Genomic DNA, 18,901 nt, shown 5'->3' on the forward strand with positions numbered 1-18,901 from the left:
CTCAAGCCAAGTTTGAAAGAAACTAACTTCTGTAGTTGGTATGCAAAGATGACTGAGTCAATTATCTTACTCCATAAATAGTGGACATCCCAGGGCCTGTTGAGCTCTCCTGCATGGCAGGGGGCTGCACAACAGGATCTCCCCTTGAGTAGGGATGCCTCTCAAGGTTACTCTTTGAGGTTGAGAGATTCCTTGCTGCAACAGATTCTCGGTAAGTGATTGATAGCATGCTAAACTGTGAAATCTTAGCTAAGTGGTATAAAAAAGATTGATTGTGCAATGTAATCCTTTAGATATAAACCGCTGACCAAGTTTGAGACTAAGTCTGGATCTAGCCACACCTAAACTCCCCTCTGAGAAGGAGTTCAGAATGCAAGAGGGTCCTTTCTGAACCTCATGACTCAGTAGGAGGGTCTCCCTGACAGTTTTGTCTGAACCTGTCCTCCATGCAGTAAATACTCAAGTGTACCTTGCCATCAAATCTTGTTAAACCATTGTCGCATTTACTATCAGACATTGTTAAATCAGTGTTTTATACCAATAAACATATTGCTGCTACTCTCTTAGGAGTGAAGTGCATCACTCATTCCACAACAATGACCCAGCAAGTCTTTCCTATCTCTTAGCAGTTCTGTGAAATGTTGCTGTAGAACTTGAACTACAAACCTTTGGACTCAGACATGAGTATAGCTTTCAGTTTGCTATATAGACATGCAATTTGTGCTCAAGTAATTTAAGCAACAGATTATGTATCTATCTAGCATGTTGTTTAAACATTCTGATAATACTAAAAAATATTTCTTTCTTAATAGACTGTCATGAGAAACAGGAAATATATATATAAATATATGTTAAAATCTATGGTATAGCCTTTTGTCATAGCCTTATTACACAATGCATTTTTTACAGCTTCTTTCATACATGTTTCATGGTACATTATATTTTGTAATATAAATGATGGATGACAGTACAGTATTTTAGTTGGGCAGCATACACATATAGTAGTGCTAAGGTAAAAAATGTATAAAAGGCCAGAGGTTGGGTGCCACACTTCAGATATTTAGAGAACAAATGAGCATGGGGAAATGAAATGGAGGGAATACGATTAGATCCTCAAAGAGGGTCCCCTGTGGAGAGTCGGCCAAGTCATGACAATCGCAACAATATGGCTACATGCTGTGCTCACTTTATTAAACAAATAGGTCATAGTTATAACTTAAACCGACCGCTCACCCAACTTTACACACAGGTGATTGGATAAAAGTCTCTGGCCACGTGGGCGTCCGTGTCGCTGATTGGTGGGCATGCTGCAGGCGCCTGATCAGAGTGTGCCGATGAGAGTGTGTTGATTTCGCGGTTCCCAGGACTTGCTCTGTCCCTGGCTTCTTGTTTATGCATAGCTTGTTTTCCTTCTCCCACTGCTTGTTCCCAGGACAATTTAAAGTTGCTCTGCAGCTTTAACTAACAGGCCTGGGTGTCCAACCCGGACAATGGTAACATATGTCTCGGTCCTTTAAAAATCCCTCTACATATCCCACTTTTTCTTTTTGGACAACCCATGTCTGGTTCACAATAGATGTTAAACCTTTCTTCAAACAAGAAAATAAACAGCTAAAAACATTACAACAATTATTATAACAAAGCGTATTCCTTCCATCAATAACGTCTTTAACCAACCTGTTATCCCCTACCCTCTCAACCATTCATCAAAGGGATTATCATCAGCAAGAATATGCTTCATGTTTCCCTGCAGTTGTGACTTCTTGTGCATAGATATGGAATGATCGGAAAGGGTCATACAACACATCCCTTCAAAATCCTCACAACCGTGTCCATGTGCTAATAACAAAAAATCTACTGCAGCTCTATTTTGTAATGTAGCATGCCTAACACTATCTACAACAAGCAATAACGAACTTAAAATCTGCGATGTAAGATTAAATTGTTTCTCTCCCCAGCACGCTAAACTTTGTATATTCTTAGCATTTAATGCTGCCGTTTACTCTGCAAAATCACTTGGAGTGGCAAAAGGAATGTGGAATTAATTCAGAACCCCAGGACCCCATGGTCCTGATGATAGAAAAAGAGAAAAATAAGAATGAGAAGTTAAACAGATGTTGCTCGGCTTGTAGCATTGGGCAAAGATGTTTAAAAGTTGGTTTACAGAATGAGAGATTAGAGGATTGTTTGCCTCCACCAGGAAGAGAGGGCGATAAAGGAGACGCTGGTGCTATCGGGTGTGTAAAACCAGAGGCAAGGGAAAGGAAGGAAGCTGATATTGGAGTTTCTTCCATCACTACCAGAACTTGAAGTGGGACCTATCACTCAAGCTCCACTAAGGCAAGCAATGGGAACAGGGGGACCTGTCAGAATTAAAGTGCCTTTCGCTTTAGATGGATGGCGAGTTTCTGCAGGGAATTATCAGGATGATCCAGAAAGGTTGCTAGAGGATTTGAGCAGATTGTGAAAACTCAGGATCCTGATTGGGAGGATGTGGATGCAGTGTTGGATGCAGCGTTTAGCGAGTCAGAAAAGAGGATGGTTGTGAGAGCAGCCAGAAACCAGATAGATGCTTTGGTTTTGGCTGGGACTCTTCCAGAAACAGTGGATAACCATGTTCCGATTACCAATCCCAATTGCGATCCTAACCAGACTGGAGCCTGGGATTTATTGGTGCAGTACAGAGAATGGATTGCGTATGGAATAAGGAATGCTGTTCCAAAACCAGTTAATTGGTCCAAATTGTTCGAAATTAAACAAGATGAAAAGGAATCCCCTACTGATTTTCTGAATCAATTAAAAGAAGGGATGCAGAAATACACTCCTTTGGATCTTGGCTCCCAGGAGGGAAAGAGTCAGATGATAATCCTGGTTTTGGGACAACCAGGGACAATCGGCAGATATCAGAAGAAAGTTACAGAAAATGCAAGGAATAGATGTGAGAGATTTAGAAGAATTACTGGAAATTGCATGGCAACTGTACCAGAATAGAGATAAGTCAGAAAGGGAGAACAATGAGCAAAATGATTGCTAATGCTACAGTGGTTTCTTTATGTACCACTGGAGACCAGGTACTCTCCAAACCCATCAGGAAACAACAGTAATGGAGGGAGAGGGGCTGCGAGGAAATCAAACGCACCTGATAGATCAGTGTACTTATTGTAAGCAAATGGGGCATTGGAAAAAGGATTGGCCAAGGCTGGGAAAAATAGTGATGGTTACTGACTTGGAAGCTGATTGACTGGAACCAGGGGAATCTTCCCTAGCAGAGCCCTTCGTAAAAATTCAGCTAGGGAAGGAAGGGAAACCTGCAGAATTTCTAGTAGATGCAAGTGCCACATGTTCAGTTTTAAATCAGACCTTATTGCCCATCAGTGAACAAAATGTTAATATCGTGGGAGCAACTGGACAAGTTCAGAAAGCTTTCTTTTTGAAAACCTTATAGTTCAAAATCTTGAAGAATGTGAGGATTCATGTTTCTCTGCCTGCCTGAGGCTCCTAGATCACTTTTGGGGAGTGATATACTGGAGCAACTGAATGCTGAACAAGTTTAAAGATGAGGAAATTGAATTTAAAATACCAGAAAAGAAAACCCTGTCCTGGTTTCAGCTGGGATAGTTAATTTTCTTCTTAGTACAGTGCTGTGTTTGGATTTGGTGTGAGAACAATGTTGATAGGACACTGATGGTTTTAGTTGTTGCTGGGTGATGTTTATACTAAATCAAGGACTTGTCAGTTCCTTGGGCCCTGCCAGCCAGAGGGCTGGAGGGGCACAGGAAACTGGGAGGGGACACAGCCAGGACAGCTGACCCAAACTAGCCAAAGAGGTATTCCATACCATATGACATCATGCTGAGTATATAAACTGGGGGAAAAAGAAGGAAGGGGGGGATATTTGGCAATTATGTCATTTGTCTTCCTGAGTAATTGTTATGCATGATGGAGCCCTGCTTTCCTGGGGATGGCTGAACAACACCTGCCTGCCCATGGGAAGTGGTGAATGAATTCCTTGCTTTGCTTGCTTGCATGCATGGCTTTTGCTTTACCTATTAAATTGTTCTTATCTTAACCCTTGAGCTTTACATTCCTTTCCGATTCTCCTCCCCATCCCTCTGGGTGAGGGGGAGTGAGCAAGCGTCTGCATGGTGCTTGGTTGCCGGCTGGCCAGGGTTAAACCACGACAAATTCCATTGAAATTTTAATTCTTATTGAACCCCAAATTAGGGAAGAAGAAATTATACAGGAAATAAAAGACTAGGTATACCCAGGTGTATGGGCCTAAGGCAGGTGTCCTCAAACTACGGCCCACAGGCTGGATACGGCCCCCCAGGGTCCTCAATCCGGCCCCCGTATTTACAGACACCCCCCGCCCCCCCGCCGGGGGTTGGGGGGGAAACCAAGCAGCTGCAGATGACCTCCTGCCACTTCATCCGCGCGCCGGCCTCCGCAGCCCCCACGCACCCGCCGGGACAGGGCTGGAACCAGCGCCTCGTCCTCGACCTGCCCCCCCCAGGGGGCGCCTCTCGGCTACAAACCGCGCCGCCGCCGCCCCGTCCTCCTCCTCCTCCTCCTCCTCTGCGATGCGCGGCGGGCGAGAGGCGCGGGCATCTCCTCTGCCGGGCAAGCTCAGTCGGCAGCCTCTGCACTGCGAGGCCCAGCCAACTCGGGCGAATCGCCAGAGCCCCGGCGCGGCAAAGTCCCTTCAGTCCCTTCTGGCCACCCTGTCCGGACTGCGCGGCCGGGCTGAGGAGGGGGGCGGCTCCCCCGTCTCTCCCTCCCTCCCTCCAGCTCCCAGGCAGGACAAGCAAGCCAGCACCAGTGGGAAGCGCGTGCACCATCATATCAAAAAAAAGAAAAATTGACTCCGAGTGTGGGGTATTCCAAGAAAAGTGGGCTTCTGATTATTTTTTCACGGAGTACAAAGAAAGAGCTGTTTGTCTGATATGCCAGAATTCAGTGTCTGTGTTCAAGGAATACAATTTGTGTCGACACTACGAAACTCAACATAAAGATAAATATGATTCTTTGGTCAGACAAGTGAGAAAAGATAAAATATTAAGACTGAAACATGGATTGACAACTCGGCAAAATACTTCTGTGAAGCGAAAGCAGCTCAATATATCATCACTTCAAGCAAGCTATCAAGTTGCCAAGCTCATAGCGTGCACTGGCAGAGCATTCACAGAAGGAGAATATGTTAAAGAATGCCTTCTTTCTGTGGCCAAAGAGATGTGTCCAGAGAAGGCGCATTTATTTAGTACAGTGAGTCTTTCAGGACCTACAATTACACAAAGGATTGAAGAAATGGGGGAAAATTTGAATCTGCAGTTGCAAAACTCCTCAAAAAAACTTTGCTATTTCTCATTGGTACTTGATGAAAACAATGACGTTCGTGATTCCACACAACTTCTAATTTTCATTCGTGGGACAAATGATTCTTTCGAAGTCATGGAGGAGCTTGCTGCACTGAAAAGCATCAAAGGAACAACTACAGGAGAGGATATCTATGAGAAAGTTTGCCAAACTATGAATGATTTGGAGCTGGACTGAGGTAAACTATTCAGTGTGACAACTGATGGTGCTCCTAGCATGGTGGGGTCCATGAAAGGAGTGGTTGCACGCATTAACAAAGAGATGGACAAACGCAACCATTCACATCCAATAGCCATACACCGCATCATCCACCAACAAGCACTGTGTTGTAAATCACTGAAGCTGGACTCTGTCATGAAAATTGTGGTTTCTTGTGTTAACTTCATTAGAGCTCATGCACTAAACCACAGACGGTTTCAGGAATTTCTGTCTGAGCTAAATGTTGCCTATGAAGATATTCTGTACCACACAGAAGTCTGTTGGCTGAGTCGAGGGAGAGTTTTGAAACGATTTTATGACTTACTTCCACAGGTTTATGATTTTGTGCTTTCTAAAACCAAAGAAGTACCAGAGCTCAAAGATGCAGAATGGAAATGGCACCTTGCATTTCTGACAGATGTAACAGAGCTACTCAACAATTTCAAGTGTCCAACTTCAAGGAAAGGGGAAGCTCATCTGTGATATGTATTCACATGTGAAAGCATTTCAAGTCAAATTAGACCTGCTCATTAACCAAGTAAAGGAGGAAAACTTCTGCCATCTCCCCACAACTCAAAACCTGTCTGCAGAAAAAACAGCAGTTGCATTCCCAAACAAAACATGTATGGATGTACTAGAAATGTTGCAAAAGGAGTTTCAAATTAGATTTAAAGAGCTTCGTCTCCATGAACAGGACATACAGTTTTTCCGGAACCCATTTTCTGTTGACATTGAAACTGTTGATCCGATTTACCAAATGGAATTGGCCGAACTACAGACTTGTGACTTGCTGAAAGATGCATTCAAATCAAGCAGCCTTACTAATTTCTATGCATCTCTCCCCTCAGAGACATATCATAATCTCAGGAACCATGCACTCAAAATTGCAACCATCTTTGGCAGCACCTATGTCTGTGAGCAGACTTTTTCCTGAATGAAACATCTGAAATCTCCAGTCAGATCCAGGCTAACTGATGAACACTTGCATCACTTGCTACGACTAGTAGTGACAAATATGGAACCTAACATTGACCATCTCATTAGCCAAAAGCAGGCCCATAGTTCACATTGAAATATTATTTGGTTTTGTTGATTACAATTGTTCTTAATTTTAAATATTGCATTCTTTTCCCTGTTTTTTGTGCACTACTACAAATAAAATATGTGCAGTGTGCATAGGAATTCGTTCATTTTTTTCCAAACTATAGTCCAGCCCCCGACAGTGTCTGAAGGACAGTGAACCAGCCCCCTGTTTAAAAAGTTTGAGGACCCCTGGTCTAAACTGTAGGGAGTGTCTCTCCACCTTCTTTTGCCAAGCAGTAGTTTGGTTTGTGCTTCTCTCAGAAAACGAGTACACCAAGAAACTGAAAACCACCCCCACTAAAATGCTTTGAGAAAACAAAATATATTAACTAAATGTGAAGATTGTGTGAATAAAATCTAAAAGTAGAAATCAGCCAATAAAGAGGAGTCCAAATATGCATAGTAAAATATACCTCTGTAGCATTTTTATAATTCCTTTCATGCACAGGCTGTATTTTAGATAAAGGGACTGAGAATCATTACCTCTGCTTTTACAGTGGAAAAATTAAGCTGAAAAAAAAAAGATTTGCTGTGATAAGGGTCCCTTTCTGGTCCCTAGCCTCATTTTATCCTCTAGGTCATGTTGCCTCCATTTTTATTGCTTTTATTATTGAGCTATTAGAAGCTATAGGAAGAGCCTGAAAACACATGAACCAGCAGCAACTTGCTCACTCCACCCTCACTCAGAGGGATGGGAAGGAGAATTGGAAAGGAATGTAAAACTTGAGGGTAGAGATAAGAACAATTCAATAGGTAAAGCAAAAGCCACCCATGCAAGCAAAGCAAAACAAGGAATTCATTCACTACTTCCCATGGGCAGGCAGGTGTTCAGCCATCTCCAGAAAAGCAGGGCTCCATCACACATAATGATTACTCGGGAAGACAAATGCCATAATGCCAGATGTCCCCCCGTCCTTCTTCTTCCCCCAGTTTATATACTCAGCATGACATCATATGGTATGGAATACCTCTTTGGCTAGTTAGGATCAACTGACCTGGCTGTGTCCCCTCCCAATTTCTTGTGCCTATCCAGCCTTCTCGCTGGCAGGGCTCAAGAAACCGAAATATCCTTGACATAGCATAAACATTATATAGCAACAACTAAAAATATCAGTGTCCTATCAACATTGTTCTCACATCATAGCCAAAGCACAGCATTGTACTAGCTACTAAGAAGAAAACTAACTCTATCCCAGCTGAAACCAGGACACTCATTAGATTTAAACATTTTTCATGAGCAATCCAGCTTTGGTGGTTCATTTGTAAACGTGGTCCTGGTTTATCATAAGGGAAAGTAATATTACACTGATGTTTCGGTAGGTCTTGTACAAAGATGGCTGCTTTCTAACTACAGTATATGACATTGTAAGCATCAGGCTTATGTTCAGTTGACTCATTTGGGATATGACATTAACTGGAAGAAAAATGAAAAAGATCAAGGAATTCCATATTTTATAGATAAAATAAGTAAAATTCTTTGACATATATATACATTTATTTTTTTAAAACATATGCATACCAGTTACAAAAGGAAACAGAAAACAAACAGAATAAGAACTTGCTCCAGGGCAATGTAATTGAGAAATATTCTCACCTATGTACGGATTAAAAATAGCATCACACTGAAATGCTAGTCATTTAGCATTAGAATCAACCAGATTGAAATCCAGGAATTCTGCAGGACTCGTACTAAAAAGAGAGGCTATGGAAGTGCATAATTTTTTTTGGCACAGATTGTGGGCAGCCTCACAGTGAAAGCCTGCAGAGAGCAAGGTACTTGACTCTATAGAACTCTTTTGGGTGCCTATAAGGTCAGTAAGTACAAGACTTGCCTTGGGTAAGGACTAGTTATACAATTTATTCTACCCTGCATAGTTGTACTCAGAAGACAGATATAATTATACTACTTTGTTTTTATTTTCTCTGTGTACTAATTAAACCTCAGCTGTGATAACCAGGCTTACTGTTATTTGGGAATAAATGCTGCATTCTGATCTTAGATACAAGGATATTTAATAAAGATATCTTACTCAGGGAGCTTGAGCTAAAGTAACATTGGCATGAGAAACCCAACTACAAGTGTTACTACAATATTGGCCACAAACCCATAGGGAATATAGAAATATGCACTGAAAAGAATTTGGCATTAAAAAAAAAAATTGTCATCTACATTTTCTTACATAGGACAAAAGGCAACAGTGAGACAGCTTCTTCAAAGAAGCTGTGACTCAAGTCATTTTAATAATCAACATTTCTTTTAAACTAGTACTGATTTGTATCTACACAAATAAGCACTCAAAGCACAGTGTTCTGGATTGCCATCATAGGTGTTGATTCTTCCTTTTATTTCAGTAGTGCCATCTTATTAGTTTTACACCTCTATTTTCACTTCATTTAAACTACAGGTTGCTGACGTTCTGCTGTTTTACATCCCACATGCCAACACTTGCTTCTTCCATTGCATTCAGTTCTCTATGAGAGTCAGAAATCTGGTCCTCAGTTCTGTTTCCTCATGCTTATATGCCCCTTTGATACATTTCCTCTCAACATAAAGCAGAAATGGTCTTGGTATTTTCTTCAATCAAACATAGCAAATAAACATAAAACCTGTTTCTTCTTTGGCTACCAGTAATGACTTTCCCAAACGTATGGCATATCATATTGTGGTGACGCAGGTCGAGGCGGACTGAAAAAACACTATGTCTGCGTGGCTGGGTTCGGACAAAATGGCCTTTATTGTTTATACAAACTATTTATATATCTTAGACAGTACATGTGTCAGACCCTGATAGGTTTTTGTGCTCTTCTTCTTGCTTGCTATTTGCTGTTGCTGTAGGTGCCCGTATGCTGCGGTTCTAAGTTCCGATTCTTCACATCCTGTTTACATACCTGACAATTTGTGGCTGTCTTAAAGGTACACGACTAAGTCTTTGAAGTCAACTAACTTGTCTGCAGACCCGCTGCAGACCCCAACATCATATCAGCACATAACATAATTACACATCAAAACCCGAGTACATTTGTAGTACTTTGTACCATCAAGCAACAAGAATGTAGACTTTGGAGCAAGGATCCTATAGTATTAATAAGAGTATCTTAAAAGGGCAAATTTCAGCTCAAACAGGATCCAAAGATAAAGCTAAATCCTGATCAAGTTTGGATCATTATGTTATAATAAACTGCTAAGTCACACTATAGGTACTTATGCTCAGAATTCAGAAGTACTCAGTCTGGATGGTCTGCTTTTGGGCCAACTTTCCAAATAGAGAAATGAGTGTCCCTTGATCTTGGATTTTAAATTATCCAATATGATCACTTTCCCCAGTAAACAGTCACAAACATTAAGTCCAGCAGAAGATGTCAAACATAAGACACATTGTTACCCACATTATGTGGCATTAAAAATTAAAACGTGTAGCTAAAAAGATGAAAATTTTGACACTGCACTAAAAGGTTGGCATACAGCCTCATACCAGACAAGCCTGGACAGCCCATTTCAATAAAACCCCATCAGTATGTTTGGGAATCTTCCTGTAGATATTAATTTGCATCACTGGTGATCTAATCACACAAGTAAACGCCGGAAATGCTTCTGTTTTCTCATAGGAATTAAAACATCCTACTTCTTGGTGATACCAAAGACTTAAAGAATTTACTTAGAACAAAGAACAAGCCCCCCTTCTTTTGCTGATGTCACAAGTTCTGGAAACAAAGAACAGATGGTGAAAAGAACGCTATTATCTATATTATGCAGAAGAAGCCTACAAGTGAAGAAGTTCTGGCTGTAAGAGGAGACAAGCTGATAAAGTGTTGCAATCCACAAACATCAACAGAAAATTAGTTGAAAGTAGGACAAAGGCAATTGTGGTAGTGGGAGACTGTGACCTCTGAGCAAAATAGCCCCCCTGAAAGAGGACAAAACCCTGCTTGGGGAGCATGAGTAGTAAGTAAAACGCTTCAGTAGTGCTATCTGAGGATGCATACTAATTTGCATTAGAAGCAAGAAACTTGTAACCAGTCCTGTGTGAATAACAATATGTAATAGATTATGAATATGCAAATACTCTATTGTATATAATATGTACCCTCAAGTAACTTTGTGCATTTTAGGAGGGAAAATCCTCCATGCACCCAGTGCTGCAATAAACCATTGTCAGCTTTCTAAACTATCATTTGGTTTAGAGTTTTCTTGGTTACAGTTTTCAGGAACATTAGAAGAGGAGAAAAACAAGACATTTCAGTTTTGATGTGGCATTCAATTTGAAATAAGACCTAACTGCTTTGACAACAAACTTATTCCAGCAATCCCCTGCACAAATACCATAGAATTTGGTCAGACAAGCACTATTAAAAATCTGTTTTAAAGGACTATAGTAGGTTGACCTTGGCTGGCTGCCAGACCCCCACCCAGTCCCTCTCTCACTCTCCCTCCTCAACATGACAGGGGGAGAAAATAAGATGGACAAGCTTGTGTTGTCTCACAAATGGAGTTCCTTGTGAGGATAAAAGCCCTCATTCTTTCCAAATGGCCCCATGAGTGTATACTACCCCAAATGCATATTTTGAATCCATATAAATATTTACTCATTTATCTTTAGACTAGGGCTAAAGTCAATGCAATAATTTTGGTTTTCTGAGCTGATGTATTGACAGGTAATGACTTAATTTCTATTTCATCTTTCAAAGTTACCACAGCATATCCCACTTTTTGTTGTCTGTTGTCCATAAAGCTACTTCCATCAGTGAATAACTCCCAGTCTGGCTTCTCTAAGGGTATATCTTTCAGATCTGGTCAGCTGGAGTACACCTGTTCTATGACACGTAGACAGTCGTGTCCCAATTCATTATTTTCATTAGCAGGGAGTAGGGTTGCAGGGTTCAGGACTGAAGTAACCTCCAAAGTGACATCATCTTGTTCAATCAAGGATGCCTGATATTGAATCAATATGTTGGGGACAACCAGTGATGGCCCTTCTGCTCCAATACTGCCAAAACAGTATGAGGAACAAAAACGATAAAGGGTTGTCCCAAAGTCAATTTTTGAGCTTGTGTAATTAATAAGACCATTGCCACTACTGCTCTGAGGTGTACTGGCCATCCCTTGCTCACTTCATCTAATTGTTTAGAGAAGTATGCCACTGGCCATTTCCAGTCTCCAAGGGTTTGAGTTAGAACTCCTAAGGCCACATGTTGTTTTTCCTATATGTATATGTATATATAAAGTGAAAGGCTTACTCAAGCCTGGCAATCCCAGAGCAGGGGCCCTCATAAGTTCCAATTTTAGTGTCAAAGGTTTTATGACATTCAGGAGTCCATTCAAGAATTTATCCAGGCCCTTTGATAGCAGCATATAACGGTTTAGCAATTAAACTGTGTCACGACGGAGGGAAGACACAGTCACTCAATATGAGTGATCAGCAGACTTCGTTTATTGTCCCTTACAGTCACCTTTTATGCCTTCTTATAATTAGCTCATACATATTACAAAAGTTAAGCTCATTATTGGTTAGTTGCCTAAATACCAAGTCCGCCCCTAGTTTCTCTTCTGTAGTTATCTGTTCCCACCTGCAACATTCTTTTCCCACTGAAATCTTCCTGTTATTGTGTAACAAGGACAGCCAAAGATAGTGTATTTTTGCTTTACTTCAGATAAGCTGAGAGCGATGTGCATTTTTGTCCAGCCAGCTGGACTATGTCTATGTGACCCTTTTCAGCTAGCCAGTTATCCACAATTCCCCCGTTTTTATTTTGGGCGACATAGGCTTGGTTGACCATTTTCAATAACAGCGTTTTAACACAGGAAAATACACAGCCAACTTATAAAATCTCAGTTCAGAAGTATAATTCCTGAAATACTTGAAAAATAAAGTTAGCTTGAAGTTTTAATTTAGATGCTCTTTCTGTTCCAGTGATATAAAAAGTTTAAAAAATTCAAAGGTAATTTTAAGGTTCTGAACATGGACTAATGCAAGCTCAAAACCCAAAAAGAAACCAAATTGATGTTTGACTAGGAATATTTGCAAATATTTTAGTGGAAAATCCCTGACCATTAACAATTTTCTGTCCAAATAACAACTGCCCTTATGCAACCAACCAGTCCATACATTTTCTGAAAAATACCTCATTGATATCAAGGAATTAACAAAGGGAAAAAATTAGTTCTAAGCTATATACATTCATAAGTGGATTTTTCAATAGTTACATACAGATTTACACACTAAGCCATAATGGCTTGTAGGTCATACACACAAGAAGAGTACGTTGCTTATCTGTCTGAATGTCTATGCTAAATTTGACAACTATGCCACAAGCCAAGCCTACATGGGTGCTGTATGTTATGCACGTTCCTTAACAAACAGAAGTATAATAGACAAATTCCCAAGATCTAGTCCCCAACCAAATTATATTATTTTGTAGCCAATTAAGGAAAATAACACAAATGTGCATATCTACATGTGCACACACCTTTTAGTTCAGAACCGATCTGTGATAAAAGGCCTTAGCCTTATGGCATCATCGAATCTTAACGAGTACAGTAATTAAAAATGCAGTCTTACTGTAAGTGCGATTTATGCTGACATTCCCTCAAATGCTACACGTGAGTATTTCTCACTCAACTGCCTCAAGTTAAAATAGTAGTATTTGTTAATATGTATTAAAAAATCATTAATTCTCTACAATTGCAGTTGACTTCCATAACACTATGTAAGCAAAAGAGGCTTAAGATGGGTTTTCTGAATACTAACAATTTATTTTAGACTGTCTAAACTCAGGGCTTGAAAGATTTCACTCTGCCAGACATAGAAACACTGTTGCACTCCAGTTGTGATATCCCTTTTCCCAAGTTGTCACATGCACATCTCGCTCAAGCAACATTATTGTTAAAGTTTCTCTCTGCTACATAAAAGCATATTGCACTTGTAGACATAAAAGACAGCACCCTTACTTAGATTATTATCTTATTACCTCATAACTCTTAGTATCTCTGATTTCATCACTTCAAAAATTCACCAGAAGCAGATAAAACCACAGCATCAGACTAAACTACACCTTAACTGCTGATTCAAATAAAGGCATTCTCTTCAGATATGCCTAATGCTTACAAATAGTGTTGGCTGGTTTTGATCAAGAAACTATTATTATAATAACGATCAAAAATAATAATCCCGTTTGCAAAATGCCTTTAAGCCAGCCTTCTAGTCCCAACCAATTTCCACATTCAGAATACAGCATAAATATAGAATACAGAATAAATTATCTCCATCAAGGCAAAAAGGCTTCTCTTTAAGCACAGAGATGTTTGCTAGTTCAAAGCAGAAACCCATTTCTTGTAGGGGACATCTGAAGCACTTTTTTTGGTGGGTTTGTAATCAAGTCCGTATTTTTCCTTGAGGAGCTTAAGCTGTTCCTCTTGTTTCAGGAGTGTTTCCAACTCTGATTTGTCGAATAGGTCCGTATTTCCCAAACATACCATACATTTCCTCCGCTGTGATTTTATACGGCAGGTTCCGAATATAAAGGATCCGATTGACCTCTGGGGGCAGCCGGTAGCTCGCTTGGCCGCTTGCATCGCCATGGCGCCGATCGGAGGGGGGTGGGTGCCGCCTTGGAGAGAAACCGCGGCCGGGAAGGGGCCTGCCGGGCCGCGCGCCGCCGCTCGCCGCTGCCGCGGAGGACGCGGATGCTATCCCATACGCTAATAACCCGAGTAATTCCTTTTTACAATCTATGTCCTGAACGCTCCGCTTTTCTAAAAAGCATATGAGCGAATCGTACGTCGCTTGTCTCTCCATACCTTCGTCAGCGCTGTTGCAGCCTTTGCGAGACTTCGGCGACGCGTGGCCGGCGGGACCCTCTGTAGGTGCTCCCGGGCACGGGGACTGTGCCCTTCCGCCTCCTGCGCTGCTTTCAGGACCGGTACCCGAATCTCCGTCGAACCATGGCTCGCAGGTTCAGCCCTCTCTAGGGTCCCTGTTCGGGCGCCATTTGTCGCGACGGAGGGAAGACACAGTCACTCAATACGAGTGATCAGCAGACTTCGTTTATTGTCCCTTACAGTCACCTTTTATGCCTTGTTATAATTAGCTCATACATATTACAAAAGTTAAGCTCATTATTGGTTAGTTGCCTAAATACCAAGTCCGCCCCTAGTTTCTCTTCTGTAGTTATCTGTTCCCACCTGCAACATTCTTTTCCCACCGAAATCTTCCTGTTATTGTGTAACAAGGACAGCCAAAGATAGTGTATTTTTGCTTTACTTCAGATAAGCTGAGAGCGATGTGCATTTTTGTCCAGCCAGCTGGACTATGTCTATGTGACCCTTTTCAGCTAGCCAGTTATCCACAAAACTGAAATTTGGTATCCATAGGCAACACCACCCAGCCATTCCTAAAAATCCTCTTAATTCTTTCTTTGATTTCTGAGGGGTTATCCAGCATATCACCTCTTTTCATTCTGTTCCCGATCTTCTCACCCTGAAAAATATCCCAAAATCCAGATATTCTACAATTAGCTGAGCAATTTGTGCTTTTTTTCTGTGATACTCAATACCCAGCAAGTCCCAAGAAATTCTGTAAGCTAATGGTGGCTGCCTGACATTCCTGTTTCGTCTTTGGTTCAGAAGGATATCATCTATATATTGAAGCAATTAAAGAATTCTTACCTTGCCACTCTTCCAGTTCTTTGGCCAATGCATTACCAAAGTAGGGCTATTCTTAAATCCTCTATTTCATGTAAAATTTTAGTTTGCTTCCAAATTTCATTCAAATCAGTAGAAATGCATCCACTTCGATCCATATATACACTACTACAATTTAGTACAGTACACACTCCCCTTTGTGAAGCTAAAAGCATATTTAAAGCCATTCTATCTTGAATTACAATGTCAGCTAATTGTCTAACTTCCTGTTGTAAAGCCGCATTGGTATCAGCAGTTTCATTCCCATTTTTTTCTATAATTGCAGAGATATTTACAATAGCTTTTTCTAATTCACTTACTCCTAGCCACTGAGCAAAAGAGTGAAAAGCTGTAGGTCTGTCAGTCAGTGGATTACAGACTCTTTTATGTCTCTGTAAATAAGTTCTCAACCAGGCTTTAGAATCTCACTTTTTTTATTACCATAACGCTTGGAACTAGTGCTCCTAGGGTACATATTCCTGCCTAATTCTTTGGTAAAATTTTTCTAGCCTTTTTTCCCCACAAAGCCAATAGCAACTTTTTCCTTTTGGAGCAGGCCAGGACTTTCAAAAATTCCATCCCAAATTTATAATTTCACTGCACTTAGAATAGTTCCCTACCATAACCATATTGTTATTACAGTCAAATTTACTAATGCCTTTTAGAGGCGTACACTGCTGGACACATTTGCAATAACCACTCTGGTGACCTGGAACTTCTATGTCCCATTCTTGTTATTGGCTATCTAAACTTATATTGAAAGAAGTATTTCTCCATAAGTTTTGCCAAGATGTTTCTGCTGGAATGGGGATTCCTGTGAAATTCCTTTCTTTGCATGTTCAGGGAAGTGTGTACAGACTCAACAATTTGTCTTATTCACAATTTTCATTGCTACCTCAATTAGTTTGAGGTGAACATTATGGTCCCATGGACCTGGAAGACTACCCTGGTTACCTTTGAGTATTGGCAAGATCAAGTAAGAGGCAACTATTAACCTATTTAATTTAATTTCTAATTTTAAGTTGGTATACTTGTAAAGACACAACGTTATTATTCCAAATAATACAAAGGATAATAAAATTTCTCCCTGTATACAAGTTCACACACACATTTCCAGTAATTTTCTGTTTCATCTCATTAACCATTTGGTTCTCCTTGAGCTTATCTTGTTATGTCCCAGCTTGACATATTTATGGTGACTGTTCCTTCTCCCAAGGCCATCTCTTAAGTATTTGTAACATCCTCTGTTTTTCAAATTATTTCTTGGTTTTTTGTTAGTTATTTACATACTTTGTCTAAATTTCAAGTTTGAACTAATACGGAGCCAGTTGACTACACTTGAGTTGAGATAAAGGCAGTTTAGGTGAAGGGTAGAATGCATTGAGTATATATGGCAAGGTTGGGGGGGAGGTGCACAGCTTTGTGAAAAGACACCAGGATCTGGCTGCCCCCATGTCTGACAGAGCCAGTTCCAACCAGCTCTAAAATGGACACACTGCAGGCCAAAGCTTAGCCAATCAGCAACGTGGGTAGTGCCTCTAATAACATATTCAAGAAAGGGTAAAACAACATGATGCAGCAGCTGTGAGGGAGAAGTGGAGAAAGATGCAAGCAGCAACTCAGCAGACACCAAAGTCAGGGAAGGAGGGGCTCCAGGTGCCTGTGCAGAGATTCCCCTGCAGCCCATGGTAAAGACCATGGTGAGGCAGGCTGTTCCCCTGCAGCCCATGGAGGGCCCCAGGCAGGAGCAGGCTCCTAGCATAAACTACACCCTATGGAAAGGACCAACATGGGAGACTGGTACTGCTGGGGGGTGGGTAAGAAGGGTTGGGAATGAAGCTGAGCCTGGGAAGGGGGAGAAAGGGGAGGGGAAGGTGTTTTTAGTTTTGTTTTTGTTTCTCACTATCCTCCATTTTTAATTGGCAATAATTTTAATCAGTCTTCCCCCAGTCTGTCTTGCCCATGATTGTTAGAAGCTTTTTCATCTTTTTTTCCTACCCCATCTTGCTGAGGTGGGGGAGTTCTTGGGTGGTTGGCAACCAGCCAAAGTTAACCCACCATAGTCCTTTTTTCCTAAAGGATTAAAAAAAAAAACCCCACAACCTGAAACTAGACCAACTTCATAGTGCTTTAAGGGAAAAAACTCTATCCTACACAGTTCTACTGGTTGCATTTCAAGTAGAGGTACTACTGTTAATTGGTACCATCTCTGAGGAGGTTTATGCTGCTAGGGAAGATCCTGTTCCATATGTGAAACTCATTGGAAAGAAGCACTTCCTGTCTGTAACTGCATCAAAAGTAACCCTTTTATTAAGGCCTCTATGGGGAGGAAGAGAGACACACCTTGCTGAAATACTTTAGTAGTTATTCATGGAGCAAACTTCCACCTTCCCAATATCCTTACAGGCCCTTCTTCAGCAATTCAAGATCCCACACCTGCCATTTCTCTGGTTGTAAGTAGTAACAGCATGCCATGGAAAAATTTTTTATCTACTTTGTTGGGGTTTTTTTCCATTATGGAAAGAAAAACAAAAAGCAAATGTAACTTCTAGGTCTGAATTCAAACAAGAAAAGGTAAAAATAATGCCTGAAATTTAAACCTGTTCCTTTGCATTTCCTGTACACTAAAGCCTATAAAAAATTACATTATCTTAATGCAAAAGGAAATAATTAAACTGAAGAGAAAACTTTATAAGCATAAGTTTGCCATGGATTTGTCATCACATACATTAAACTGAAACTTTATCCTCATTCTCTTTTGCCCGATTTATGAAAATACATTAAATGTACCACACACAGAAAGCCTCATGGCATTTAAGTGAGCCAATTTATATAGTTAAGAAGATAATCAATGACAATCAACTTGTTAACCCCGAGTCATGTTAATACTTGTATGCGGTCAAATACACTTTTAACAAATAAAAAGTAAAAATAGCAACATCTAGAAGCTAAAATTACTAGATATCTTAATTTGATTTTTATTTTAAAATATGCATGTAAAAGAGTATAACGGTTTATATGTTTTGTCATGCAAATCTGTGCGCCATGCAGTTGCATAAACAAAAAGTCAAGTTTTAACTAGTTACATGATTTAACATTACATCTTCCATTCTCAGTTGGTGGTAGATACCTGAAATACTGGAAGAAAGCTCATCTATTATCCTATAGACCAGGGGTCCTCAAACTATGGCCCGCAGGCTGGACGCAGCCCCCCAGGGTCCTCAATCCAGCCCCCGGTATTTACAGACACACCCCCCCCCCCCCACCGGGGGTTGGGGGGGAAACCAAGCAGCCGCAGATGACTGCCTGCCACTTCATCCACGCACCCGCCCCCTGTTTAAAAAGTTTGAGGACCCCTGCTATAGACAGAGTAAAGTAGGCTTCATAGATCAGTCTGAAGTGCCAAACCTGCTTATGAATCATTTAGAGTAAAAAAATTATAGCTGAAAATGCCTGTGAAGCTGTAATATTTCGGTTTAAAATATTATGACCCTCAAAACCACATTTTTTAAAATGTCAAATACCAGCAAGGTCTCAGGATGTAGTCAGGGCTTCTTAAGTTCATTATAT

This window comes from Falco cherrug, chromosome W (genome assembly GCF_023634085.1).
Source record: "Falco cherrug isolate bFalChe1 chromosome W, bFalChe1.pri, whole genome shotgun sequence".
In the NCBI taxonomy this organism is placed as follows: Eukaryota; Metazoa; Chordata; class Aves; order Falconiformes; family Falconidae; genus Falco; species Falco cherrug.